The sequence below is a fragment of the Mustela nivalis genome (assembly GCF_964662115.1).
Source record: "Mustela nivalis genome assembly, chromosome: 5".
Classification (NCBI taxonomy): Eukaryota; Metazoa; Chordata; class Mammalia; order Carnivora; family Mustelidae; genus Mustela; species Mustela nivalis.
The window spans coordinates 53,435,672-53,449,985 of NC_139024.1; the positions used below are offsets into that span (position 1 = coordinate 53,435,672).

Genomic DNA, 14,314 nt, shown 5'->3' on the forward strand with positions numbered 1-14,314 from the left:
GTCCCTTTGTCATTCCTAGTTAGGGTGGGAAACCGAGTTTAAAATAAACTTACAGTTTTGCTCCTCAAGTATTCTTTGGGATCGATGTTATCAGACTAAGAATGCCTCGCGTGTGTAAAGTGTTTTGTATAATTGCACAAATTCTCATTTGGATCCACAGCAAAGCCCTGAGGCAGGCTACAAAAGTTCAGCATCTTGGGGCGCCTGGGTGGCTCAGTGGGTTAAGCCGCTGCCTTCGGCTCAGGTCATGATCTCAGAGTCCTGGGATCGAGTCCCACATTGGGCTCTCTGCTCAGCGGAGAGCCTGCTTCCCTCTCTCTCTCTCTGCCTGCCTCTCCATCTACTTGTGATTTCTCTCTGTCAAATAAATAAATAAATAAAATCTTTAAAAAAAAAAAAGTTCAGCATCTTTTTCAGAACACGGAGCATACTACTTTGCATTGGGATCAAATTCTGGCGAGCAGGAACAAAAGGGGCATGGAGAATTAAGAGTCTGCATGCAGTCTTACACTCTAGTTGAAGTAGAAACATATCGAGGCATCAAGTTAAATCTACTGTCAGCTCTTGGTCTTGTCTGTTTGTTGTTTGTGCATCCTGGTACTACAGTGAGTGGCAAACACTTCTGATGGTAACCAGTAGTGTCCTTTCCCCACCTCCTTGCCAGCAGAGCCCACTTTACTTCGTAAGAAAAGACTGGCCTTCCCAGTTGCCCTGGCACCTATGGGCATCCAAGGAAGTCTTCGTGAATTAAACCAGAAAGGAAATCTTCCCTTGAACTTCTGGGGAAAACCCTTTCCTCTTTGATAAAAGAGCCATGCAAGGGAAAATCGGTGCCTCTGTCTTGTGGCTACAAACTAAGTGGACTGCAGAGGAATGCCAGCACACTGAAGACAGCAGACAGAAGGTTGGAGGTCACCTGGGTTGTTTTCCACCTCATGAAGCCACTAAAACAGTGTTAGAACTACTTATCTCTGGGCTTCTTACTCTATGAAGAAATTGTCTTTATAGTCTAAGCCACATTAGTGCACTCTTACTTACAGTTAAGAGCATCCTTTTTTTTTTTTTTTTTTTTAAGGCTTTTATTTATTTGGCAGAGAGAGAGAGAGAACACAAGCGGGGGGCGGGGGGCGAGAAGGAGAAGTAGACTTCCTGCTGAGCAGGGAGCCCGATGTGGGGCTTGATTCCAGGACCCCGGGATCATGACCTGAGCTAAAGGCAGATGCTTAACTGACAGCCACCCGGCGCCTGGGTTAAGAGCATCCTTGGTGACTCATCATTTAAATGGTATTGCCACAGTTTGCTGTCACACTTCTCCTTCTGTAGCAAACTTTTTGTTGTATTCCTTTCACTCCCTTGAAACGAAATATCTAGGTAATAAAACCGACTTCTTCACATAATTGAAAAAATCAACCGGGTGCCCTGACTATAATATAAAGGAGAAGTACTAAAAACAACTTGAAAGAAGAACATGCATGTAAACGGTAAATGTTTAGGCATGGCAATGCTGGAAGACATGAGGAGGTGGTCAGAGCTTGCAAGTCTGGGGGGAATCATCGTCAACATTGTAGCTCTCATAGCTGCCTGCTGTAGGCGCTCTGGGGACTCAAATACCACCCGAGGTGTAGACATTGGCACTGTGATTTTTCAAAAGGTGAACAACTCTTGAAAAAGTTCCAAACCAAACAGTGTACAATCTTACACTGACTTCAGCAGTAGCTGTGTTCTTGAAAAATTCAGCATACAGTAAACCCACGCCAGATTACTTTGTGATGGTATGTAACACAGACTCAAGATCCAGGATCACAAAATGATAGGCACATTTTCACCTATGTGAATATCTGAGGGCACACTGGGAGGTGACGTGGGACTTGGGACAATCCTTTGCTGTGTGACATCTGCCTGCACATTGCAAAAAAGTGACGGTGATCCCAAAATAACGTGAGAACCAAAAAATGCCCCCAAGAGTTTTCAAAGCACCCTCTGGGGAGGTCTTGCAACCTTCCCTCTCACCACAGAGGGCACCCCGTCGAAGTCGGACCAGTCGGCTACAGGTTCCTGGGCCCCTCACTGTGCACCGATGTCAGAAGCACCCCTTAGTCCTGGCTCTACAAGTCACAGGGATGCTCCTGTTTCTTTGGGGGTGGGCGTGGACAGGGAGAGAGAAAGTACAGGAGCTCCTGGTGGAATCTTTAAGATCAGAACTCTTGCGGCGTCTTGAGAGTCAACTCTTTACCCTTTCTCCATACAGTGCACTTTTTCTCTGACCATTCATGGAGACCTCATTACGTGCAGGCAATGATGGTCACTACTCATAGACAAGGACTGACCAAGATTTCCTTCCTTCCCTCAGGCAGCTAGAAATCTAACGAAGAAATGGAGAAAAGTATCCAAGTAAAATGGAGCAGATGTTCGTAGTCTGAGGTCCCAGGGATATATTTCAATGGATCCTTATCCTTCAATTTCCTGAAGTTGCAGGCAAGAGCTCATGCATATCTGTGCACGTGTGCTTGCATGTGTGTTTGTGTATGTGCGTGCAGGCGCATTTTTTTCTGGGTAGAACATGCGCCATAGATTTAATCCCAGTCTCTGAGGACTCTAGCACCCCGTGAAGGCTACAGGACTGGTGGTGCCACCCTACTTGATGGGTTTTCACAAGTTCCCCCTATTCTAAATGTGTCTTACTCAAATACTTTTCTCCTGAAAACTCTACCAGTAGAGATTCATTTCTAGTGAACGGATAGTTAGCAGGGGTCTCTGGGGACATCCTGTTTCCAGCAATGTTCAGAGAATGTTCACTGAGCTTCTGCTGTGGGCAGGGCAATGAACTGAGGACCAGTGGCCAGGTGGCAGATGGAATGGAGCTCTCCGTCATGTGGCAGATGGGGAGCGGGAGACAAAGGCTAGGACAGCAGAAGTGCAAGATCTTTCAGGAACATAGGGGGTAACTTAGCCTGCCCCAGGGCAGTAGAGAAGTCCTCAGGAGGACATAATAAGCCATCCTGGGCTGCTATCTTCTGCACCTATGTGAATGTATGCATTGACCAGCAGGCTGGTGTGAAGAGAGGGTCCTTGTCACAAGGGCACTACCGTGGCTCTGTGGGAATGGAGCGGGGGAGGCAGGCAGGCAGCGTGGTAGAAAGGCTGAATTGGGATGGACAGTCTCCCCCAGCATCAGGCCTCAGTTGTCTCTGGGCTTTGCATGGGTCAGCCACTGGGTGAACAGGTCTGACCTTGAAAGGATGAACTCTGATAACATGACCTGCAATTTGGCGCATATTTAAAATTCCAGCATATACGGGCTATCACTATTTGTTGCAAAAGTGTGTTTGAAAAGCAGACTGCGGACGATCTGGGATTGGAGAATGAGGGGGAGGGTGGTTTATAACTGAAAAACTATGTGCTGACTGTAACCTTGTTGAAAGCAGTGTGGTTTCTATGGGGTTCATTCTGGAACTAGTACATGTCGTTTTCCTTCTGGAACAAAGCCTTTGCCGAAAAAGAAAACATACCTTGGTCAGGAAAACGCCACTCTCCCACTGCAGCTCCAAGCAGTTGTCTCCACGGGAGGGTTAACTTGTCCTGAGGCCATCTTGTTTTTGGAAACCCCAAAGTAGCAAAACACAGATCTTTTATGCCTTCCCCTCCTTTGCTAAAAAGGAACAGGAATAATTGCCAATTCAGTAGGCTCCTTGCTCTTTTGTGCATTTTAAAGGCATTTGCTGTTCGGGATTTGGAAGAAATTCATGAGAAATGAGAATCTCTTGCTGCCTTGGCTGGAGGCAGGCTCATTGTTTGCAGAGAGAGCCGGTTTCCATGGTTTTGGACTATAGATAGCCGCACTTTTTTCAGGAGTAGTTTCTACTTGCAATTGATCTAGTTAATAGCCAAGGTAGTCTGTCTTCCAACAGCAAAAGGTCTTAAAGTTCTTTGAAAACACCGTTGTATGTTATCATGCACAACCAACAGCACAAGCCTTTTAGTTATTAAAACTAGTGCATTTCTCTCAGGATAGGCCCTGTTCGGCCCGAATTTCTGCTTTAATAAGAGCAGCCAATCCTGTTTCAGGCTCAAGGTCCTTGTCTTGAAAGTAAACACATGCTTCTTCTCTCAGCAGCAGGAGACTCAGGGAATGGTCTGGGAAAGGGGAGTAGGACAGGAACCTGCAGTATTTGGGGCCTGAGCTCTAGCCAGGGGAGTGGCTGGGCTCTGAGACCGGCTAGGCTCTAAGGAGGCCATATGACTTTCTCTTCTTGCAATAGCCAACAGGGCCTGCTCCCCCTTCCCATTCCCTCCCCAGGAGCTACATGGCACACTGCAAAGGAGCCAGCCTGTGGAAACTGCCTGTTTTACCTTCTGTCCCTAAAACAAGACACGGGACACATTTTTGCTGCTGCCGCTTTTTTTTAATGTCCTATAGAAAAGAACAATGTGCTAAAATGAGAAAAAAATTCTTTATGTCTTATTGAGACACCGGCTTGGAAGTAAAGGAGGATCAGATAATGAACTGAACAATTTCCATGACTCGTAGCGGTAGGAAAGCCACACACAGTGTCCCCAGTATGGTCAGCAGCAGGCTCAGCACTGCAGACGCCACCTCTGCCCATGCCTCAAGGCCATAGCAACCGTACACGCCTTCCACGCAGCCCTAAAGCAAACACCTCTGCTCCTTTCCAACAGGAGGGAGCTACATGGCTGCGACTCAAGCTGCTACTATTGTCATACCTGGTTTTTGTTTGTTTTTGTAGGACGTTGTGGTCTTTCCTGAACGCATGGCAGTCGCTCTGTGTCATTTTTCCCTTTGTTGGCTTTCTTGTCATTCGACCCTTCTAGAACTGTTGGCCTTTGTTTAGATCTTGCCTTCCCACCTGGCTTTGGGAGCAGAGAGCACTGGCTTTTTCACTCTTCTTTTTTTTTTTTTTTTAAGATTTTATTTATTTATTTGACAGACAGAGATTACAAGTAGGCAGAGGCAGGCAGAAAAAGAGGGGCAAGCAAGCTCCCTGCTGAGCAGAGAGCCCGATGCAGGGCTCCATCCCAGGACCCCGGGATCATGACCTGAGCTGAAGGCAGAGGCTTTTAACCCACTGAGCCACCCAGGCGCCCCTTTTTCACTCTTCTGATATATTCTGTTTCTCCACCTGGAATGATTCTGGCTGTCACACAGGAAACCACCTGGGCCCGTATTGGACGATCTTTCAAATGGCATTTTGGTCCCATAAGGCTAGCGAGGACCCTTTCCCGTGTCCCACCTCTGCTCTGGGCATCGCGGTTCCTGAGTGTTGGGGGGATTTGAGGATCACTTACACACAAAGTTACTGCCAAAGGTATAACATGCGGATGAGCTGAATTGGATAGATCAACTAAAATGAGACAAATGGTGACCAAGAGTAGAGTTTGGGGAGCTGAAGGAGAGAGTCTACTTGAATCTGTGACAGAGGCCTCACCATGTAATTTTTTGTACCCTCTCCCAGATTTCTCCCCTCAGCGGCTTGAGTTTTCTCATCTTGACTGAATAAACATTTGGCTCAGGATCCACTCTTTTTCTTCCTTGGGGACCAATCTGAGAATAATAATAATAATGATGATGATGACGATGATGAAAAACTTTTCCTTTCAAGGAAGAGCACCAGACCTTGCCGGGCCAGGCAGATACAGTCCGAGAAGTCTGACTCGCACTCCGGAGACTATTCCTTGGTGGAAGGAGACACTCAAGAGCGAGTCTGTCTTCCAGCCTGAGTGTCGCGGAGACCCCAGGCCCAAGCCTTATCCCCCACAACCTCTGTAGCTCGTTGACAAATGGAGACCAACATCAGGAACATTGCTCTGGGCAGTGTTTGGGTTTCAGGGAACCCCGTCGACACAGAAGTCCCATGGCAACTTCCATTACTGAGATGTTGACCTTTTCCAGGAATTGCCCAGAAAAGTGCACAAAAAGGGATGCCTGGGTGGCTCAGTGGGTTAAACAGCTGCCTTCGGCTCAGGTTGTGATCCCAGCGTCCTGGGATGGAGTCCCACATTGGGCTCTCGGCTCAGCAGGAAGCCTGCTTCTCCCTCTGCCTCTGCCTGCCATTCTGTCTGCCTGTGCTCGCTCTCTCTGACAAATAAAAAAATAAAATCTTAAAAAAAAAAAAAGTGCACAAAAAGGTGGGGCGAGCTGACCTTTAAAAAATTAGATAAAAGGGGCACCTGGGTGGCTTAGTTAGTTAGGTGTCTGCCTTCAGCTCAGGTCATGAGATTGAGCCCCATGTTAGGCTCCCAGCTCAGCCCCTTTCCCTACTCATGCTCTCTGTCTCTCAAATAAAATAAAATCTTTTAAAAAATGAGATAAAAGATAGTGTTTTCAAACTGAAGTACATTGCTGCCTAACTATTAAAGCTATCTAGATTTCCGGTCAGAAGATGCTCAGTGACCTCAGAACTATGCTATCTTCCCTAGGAGACAGCCGTGCTGTATTTGCTGATGTTGGAACACACCGATTTGCAACGTGACTAGCATAACTGCTTGGGCTTGTTCCGGCGTCTAACACAGAAGGGAATTCTTTTTTTAGCCTCTGAAGAAGTTCTGTTATTGAATTATTGATTTCACATTTCACTTGCCACTTCCACATCCCTCTCACTACTTCCTTTGACACAGAAACCTGGGACGAAGCAGCCAATGTTTTTAACGAGTCAGATCCACAGCAATTCTAGATGATTTGTAGTTAGTCTGAATTTCTGCTAGCTGTTTCTTTTGTGGATTAGTTTATCACCTAGGTAGCCAAACAGACCATATTTATCTCCAGTTTAACAAAAATCCTAACAAAGGCACTTGTGATCAATCAGGTGGGGTCCCCAGAGCTCACCGCACTATCACACTGTTGAAAAACAAGTATCTCCTTGTACACTGGTGTTTTACACGTCAAGGGCTTGAAAAGCTCTGCAGGCATTTTTCTTTGCCTCTTTCCGTTCATTCATTCATGCATGCATGTGGTGTGTCAGATTTTGCTGCTAAAGGTTTCATGATAAATATCCCTTAAAGGCTCTTGTTCTTCCGATATGCTCCAGGTTGAAGGTTAGTCATATTCTTTCGAACATTAGTGAATTTGGCATTTTTTTATCCCTCCCCTGGGCTGCAGCCTGCTTTCTTTGAAGGGAAAAGGTCAAGGTTTCACTTGGCTTTTCCACGCCCTTCCTGCACACCACAAGTACTCCAAGGTTACGGCTACCTGGAGGACCCTTTGCTGACAGCAGCACAGACATACGGGTGGGGAAACTCTAAGTCAAAGAAATTGTCACACTTTGCTGCTGAGTTAATGAAGAAAGGATGGACAAGAGAGGAAGGACAGACATGCTTAAGCAGAGAGTCATGAGAAAGCCAAGAGCACCATTGAGGTGAAGGGAAAGGTGAACCGTGGGGCATGCTGAGAAAGGAGGAGACCAGCTCCTTTTGGGGACCCACCTGCCCGGTGGCAGTGTGCCAAAGGTGCAGCCACAGTTTCATGCTAGGCCTGCGCGTCTGGCCTACATCTTGGTTTCGCCGTTTGGATCTATCTTCCTTCTTTGGACAAACACAATTTATGTCCACTAAAGAAAAGCTTGCTACACGTTTTCTCTCCATGCTTTGGACAGTTACCAAAACCGGAAAAGAAAATCCTATAAATCTCTGCTCATCCAGATCTTTCTTGTTCTGAAAAGAAGCCCAGCATGAGTTCCCCATCAGGGGCACAACCTTCTCTAACTCCCAGCCCAGCCCACACTGAGTTCTCCCGGAGAGCCCTGACGGATTCGCGGCCGAACCACGAAATCCAGCCATTAATCACCCTTCACCACAGAGGGGCTGTGGAGGCAGGAAATCCCGGGACAATCCGGAGGCCAGGATCCCCGGCGAGCTGGGTCCTGGGCAGGCTCTGCTTCTTCAGCACCTCAAGTCGTGTGCAGTCTCTGTTTTCCCATTGGCATCCCCCAAAACACAGGCTGAATATCTGTAAGTTAACTTCTTGCTCTAAGATTACAAGCTCTCGCATTGCTTTCTCACGATGGGTTTCAAGTCACAAGAGCAGAAATTGCATTTCGTATGGCTTCCTCTTCCTCTTTGCCTAGCATTGGAGAGCAGGGCACACAGTGTTTGTCTACTTGGTTCTTTCATGAGTGCTTACTGGGGTGCGCTAGGGTCAGGCACCGAGCTGCGGGCTAACTGCAGGTGCCATAGATACGCGGAGCATCTTTAGATCATCGGTCATTCTCCCAATCAAGCTGGCATCGCAATCTCCTGGAGGCTTGTCAAAATGCAGATCGCTGGGACTGCCCTTGCAGAGTTTCTGATTTTATAGGTCGGCTGACCCAAATTTGAATTTCTAACAAGATGCGTGCTGATGTCGATGGCTGTCGGAAGAGAGAGCCACTTTCTGAGAACAGTTTCGTTCTCACAGAGGTGCTACCCTAGCCAGGGGTCCTTATCGTAACAGCTGCTGTCTGAACTCCTCTTAAGGATCAGCGTCTGTTTGAAAAAAACTGCCTTGATGAACCTGCTTGGGTGCGGTGAGACCCTTTGGATGGCAGCCAGCACCAAAGCATCAGGAAGAGGAAGTCACTCCTCAGGGGATAATGCGTGGAATTCGAGAGGTCTGCTCCCAAAGCCGAGGGGGAGACACGGGAAGAGCTGAGAAGGGAGGCAGGAGAAAAAATACCAGGGAAAGTGGAGGCCAGCATCTCCTGTGACAGCTTTTGTGTTGTGCTGTAAAACCTGTCATTAAAAAAAAAAAAAAAAGATTTTAATTCCAGTATCGTTAACATATGGTGGTGTACAGTCTCATGTGTACTTAAAATGATTCAACAATTCTATACATTACTCAGTGCTCATCATGAGAAGTGCACTCCTCCTCCCTTGTATTTCGTCCACCCCCCCCCCACCTCCCCTCTGGTAACCATCTGTTTGTTCTCTATAGCGAAGAGTCTGTTTTTTAGGTTGTCTCTTTCCCCCCCTTTGTTTTGTTTCTTAAATTCCACATGGGAGTGAAATCATATTTTTCTTTCTCTGGCTTATTTCACTTACCATTACGCTCTCTAGATACATCCGTGTTGTGGCAAGTGGCAAGATTTCATACTTTGTTATATTTGAGTAATATTCCATTGTAGATATAGACTACTTCTTTATCCATCATCTATCGATGGACACTTGGGTTGCTTCCATAATTTAGCTATTGTAAATAATGCTGCAATAAACATAGGGGTGCTATATCCTTTTGAATTAGTGTTTTTGTATTCTTTCAGTAAATACCCAGTAGTGTGATTACTAGATCATATGGTTGCTCTATTTTTAATTTTTTGAGGAACTTCCATAGGGTCTTCCAGAGTGGCTGTCCCAGTCTGCATTCCCACGAGCAGAACATTTCTCCACATTCTCTCCAACATTTGTTGTTTCTTGTGTTTTTGCCTTTAACCATTCTGACAGGTGTGAGATGACATCTCATTGTGGTTTTGATTTGCATTTCCATGATGATGAGTGATGTTGAACATCTATTCCTGTGTCTATTTACCATCTGTATGTCTTCTTTGCAGAAATGCTTGTTCATATCTTCTGCCTGTTTTTAAATTGGATTATTATTATTATTATTATTATTATGGTGTTGAGTTGTCTAAGTTCTTTATATATTTTGGATACTAACCCTTTATCAGATATGTCATTTGCAAAACCTGTCTATATTCCCTGTCTCTGTCTCCACCCCTCCGCAGCTCCCCAAATCTTCAACACAAAGAAGCAGGAGTTCAGGGGAGGGAAGACCATGAGAAGATTCTGGAAAACACAGGAGTCCTGTAGAGGGTCTCAAGGCTCCACCGATTGCAGGACTGGAATTCACGGTGGCACTGGAGCCCATCTTGCCTAGCATTTCAGGGGTGGCAGAGCTTCAAGGGTATCTAGGTTACTCCATGGCTGAAAGCTGAGTTTTCCACAAGTTCTTTCAGACCTAGACAAGCACTGATTCTATTTAATATTTTAATTTTATACATTAGGCCTTTAAAGAAAGAATGGACCTGATATTTTTTTAGTATGGCTATAATCACAATGGTATCCTCTCATAGTAGTGCTATGAACTTTTTCAAACTTACAGGGTTCTTTGATCTTCATAACCATCTTGTCAGAGAGCAAGGTCTGGTGTTAGTTTGACACTGCTATGGGGAAACAAGCAAAAGAGATGAGCCCTCAAAGCAGGGTTTAGAGTGCAGTTCTCCTGACAGCAGATGCAGGGAGAGTCCCCGAGGTGACCATGGGCAGGGCCTTTGTTCATTGCCCTTGATTTTCCTCTCAAGTGAGCCAGCTACAGAGTTCCATTCTAATTCTGAGAAAATCAACATTTAGAATAGCATTTTGGAGTATTCCAGGGAGGAGGTTAAATCATTTTGTCCTTAACATCTGATCGCAGGGTCGTGAGATCAGCTCCCCTCTCAGTGGGAGTCTGCTTCAGATTCTCTCTCTCCCCTTTTGTCCTTCCTGCTCAGGCTCGTTTGCAGTCTCTCAAATAAATAAATCTTTATAAATAAATAAATAAATAAATTTGACCTCCCCTGACTAGAGATGGTACCTGAAAAAGGTGAGTTAAGTGGGAGGGGGACCTCTGCGTCCTGCCCATCCCAGAATTCTCCTGGGCCAGTGCTGGAAACCCCCTAAAGCTGCTAGGCAACCCATCATTTTGATTTAGAATGAAATTGATTTGTTTGTCGACCACAGAGACAGATGGAGCCTGTGTTGCCAAAAAATGGAGGGATTTGGCTGTGAACATCTTATATTCTAGCTGCAAGATTTACATCAGAGTATAACATGTGGCTGTAAAATGTAGAGAGAGAGTGAAGCGTGATCATACTTTTCCCTACTTCCCTCCTGCAGACACACGGCACGCAGATTTTAAAGGAAAATGCTAAGGCTCTGGGTTTGAGACTCAGATGTTAAGAACAAAATGATTTAACAGTGTAACACCACAACCCTTCCTGCCTTGTCCTAGGTTTTGCGGGATCTTGTCCTCTTCCCTGTTAGGGAGTCTCATTAAGCAAGTTAAACTTGACCTCATTTGGGGTCCCTGGGTGAAGCCGTTGGCTAAGCGGCAGACTCTGGGTTTCGGCTTAAGTCGTGATCTCAGGGTTTGTGGTCCAGAAGAGGAGCAGCTTCATGTTGCTGGGCGGGAGTACTAAGGGAGACCTTTCCTCTCTCCCCTTGGCTCCCTAATGTGACAGATTCATTTCCTTCTTATTCATTTCCTGCCCTGTGAGCACCCCTGCTTCCCAGAAAAAAGTGCTAAGTGGTAGGGACTGGAAGCAACCTGCCCCAGTTAGTAAGCAGGTGACAGAGTCAGGGTTCAAACTCCTGCTAGTCCATCTGCTGGTTCCCCAGAGCCTGCCTGTGAGAAAATAAAAATGAGTGACTTTTTTCATAAATATAAAGTCATGTCTTCTTAATTTGAAGACTAGGTTCTTAGGTTTGTTTTTTGTTTGTTTTTTTGTTTTTGGTTTTTTTTTTGGTGTTAAACTGTCCATTTTTTTCCCCTCAAAATCATGACGGTAGAGAGTAGTACTCTACTCCTCCTCCTTTCTTCTCCTTCTTTTTCTTTTCCCTTTTAGTTTTGACTTAACCAGGAAGAAAAACCCCTGACCATTCTACTTCGGTTCCATGTTTCCCTTATTATTATTATTATTTCATGTTACATAAGTTCCAAAAGTCTGGGGCCTCTGCTTTATCTGAAGGAACTCATCAGAGTTTAAGAATACCTGTGGCCTTGGTGACGCTGGAAATGTGATGCAGGTGTCACTGCCGCAGCATTTGTTCCCATTCAACGACTACACTGAACTTGAACCAGGACTACTGAGGACGTCTCAGTATGAAGTCGTCCCTTCCCTAGGCTGAAGCTTCCTGCTCCTTTAAGATTTCCACTTTCTTCTCTGGATTCTGCAAGTATCTGGTTTCTTGTATAGCTCGAAATCAGCTCATCAAGTCAAGATTCTTCGAAACCACTTGTATTCTGTTTTCTACACACTTATACTTATTGATCATGATGAAGCCTGTGCACGTTTGCTCTGTTTCAAGTGTTCTGCTGCTTTTTTTTTTTTTTTTTAAACAAGCGATAGGAAATTGTATGGGGCCACATAAGAAGTGACGGCCGCCTTAGCCTTGAACAAAGTCCTGCCATCGGGGACCCAAGAGAGCAAATCTGTGGTTTGAGGGGCAAGTTCCCCGCGCTGGGTTCACGTTCCATGGTGTTAATCACCTGTGGGACAGAGCTGCCAGTGACACCGCGACTTCTTTGAATGCTGTCACCGGTGGACTCAGGCAGCTGCGAGCCGTCCACCTCCCCGGCCTCAGAGCCACGGCTTCAAACACAGCCTTGTCTGCGCCGTCCCGGCTTCAGGACCCCGGAGGGTCTCTCAGCTCCAAGTCCTTTAATTTCCTTTATGGACGTAGTAAATCATTCCACACACCATGGAGCAGGAGAAAATCCTGATTTATTAGACCTACCTGCTTGCTTCTTTCAGAGTAAGATCCTCGCATTGAATGATTTCCTCTCTTCCAGCTTTTGCTTTTCATATTTTTCAAATGCTTCCATACAAGCCCCCTGGAGTATCCCCCAGCAGCTGGGCAGGGCAGTGCCAGTCCTGTGGGGCCTCTAGTGATGGCTTCCAGGAGGCCACAAGCTACTGGCTCTCTCTCCAGCTTATTGCTGCTTCCTTCTTACCAGGGCGTCTCCCCCACCCCGTCTTTGTTCCCTGAGAAAGGGACCTTTCACTTCATTTGTTCTTTCCTACCTGCGTTCGTTCATTCCTAGTGCTGTGTGGGGTGCTGCGGACCCAGCAGCAGACAAGCCAGGCCAGGCCCCTGACCCCACAGAGGGTGTGATCTATAGGGCAGGAGAAGGGTCGATGGCCTTTATGATGCAGGGGGTGACTCCTGTGGCGGGGGTGGGGGGGGGCGGGGGTGTAGGGGATCCTGACCCAGCCTTGGGGAGGGGCAGCTTGGCTTTCCGGAAGGTAGAAGGTTTCCGCAGAGTGAAAGTCCCCAGGCCTGGGCACTGGGGAGTGAGCCTGGCACCTAGGCACATGCTGGTTTTGTTGGCCTTCTGGAATTGTCTGGCTTTCCTTATGGGCCGTAACTCTTATTTTTGGTGGCTTTAAACTGTGTCTGTCAGACCGTGATGGGACACTAGGTAGCTGGTGTGACAGAGGAAACACCGTCAGGGCAGGAGCAGAGAGATAGTCCCTTAGAACTGTGTACAGGTTGGGCGCTGCAGTGGCTGAGCTGGTTGGGCTTCTGACTCGTGGTTTTGGATAGGGTCACTATGTTGGGGCGGTGGGATCGAGCCCCATGGAAGGATTCCATGCTCAGCCCAGAGTCCGTTAGTCCCTCTCCTTCCCCCTCTGTTCTTCACCCCCTCCCATGTACCCTCTCTTTCTTAAATAACTAAGTAAATAAACAAAATCTTTAAAATAATCTATATAGGTCCCTGATGTTGATATGGTAAAATAAGCCCAAATGCAAATGGCAGTTGGAGTGAGGATGTGTATTTTGGGCCTTGTGCCCTCTAATACCTGTGTGTATGTGCTGCTCATTTCCTCTTTCTCATAACTAATGAGCCCAGTTTTCATCCAAATGAACTCTCTCTTGTTAGGTGAACTAAGCCATCACCTAACAGAGACTAGATTTTCCCAAGCCAGAAAAGTTGAAGAACTTAGGATTTCTTGGTCTCCAAACTAAGACCAACGATATCTCTTGCTCTTTGAACTTTCGTTTTCTTTTTCTTTTTTGAACATGACTTTGACATATTTTTGCCATTTAAGTGTGCAAGGAAGATGCCTAGAAGAAACCATTAACCTTAATGAGTTAAAACATCAATGGAGATCAAACTTCCTTTGCTTTATATTTGGTTTATTACTTCTTGCATCCTTTCTGACACGTAGGAAATACGTGGATTCCCAGAACAGAGTAAAAGGAGACTCACAGGGAGGGAAGCAGGCAAGCACTCCATGGGTACACTATCTAGGTTTTTCTCCCCTTCCATTTGCACTTATTGAAGTGAGACAGTTGTAATGCAGAATGGTATTTAGGATATTATTTTCGTGGCTGTGTGGTTAGAAAGTGACCACAGGTCCTTTAGGAGTTGCTCTGATTGTTAGTATCGATGAAATTAGATTCCTAGATTGTTTTCTTTAGTCTTGGAAAGGGAGAAGAGATTGGGAAACTCTTGCTTCAGTTACATCACAAAAAGCCATTTGAACCAACTTAAATTGCTTTTCAGTTGTTAAAAATTAGCAATTAAAAATCTTGGGGCACCTGGGTGGCTCAGTGGGTTAAGCCT

General features: G+C 46.1%; 2 long non-coding RNA genes across 2 annotated transcripts in view; one reads left to right on the forward strand and one right to left on the reverse strand.

The window, feature by feature from the left end:
- The window catches only part of LOC309864652, a 44,648-nt gene extending 31,199 nt beyond the window's left edge, over positions 1–13,449 (forward strand). The window contains exons 4-5 of the long non-coding RNA XR_014311664.1: positions 5,472–8,673; positions 9,711–13,449. This is a non-coding gene — a long non-coding RNA (uncharacterized lncRNA). The remainder of the gene's footprint in view (positions 1–5,471; positions 8,674–9,710) is intronic.
- On the reverse strand, positions 394–4,898 carry LOC309864660. Its single transcript, XR_014311676.1, has 3 exons — positions 4,723–4,898; positions 3,510–3,649; positions 394–718 (listed from the first exon to the last, which is right to left on the reverse strand). It is a non-coding gene; the product is annotated as an uncharacterized lncRNA (long non-coding RNA).
- Positions 13,450–14,314: the final 865 nt, after the last annotated feature.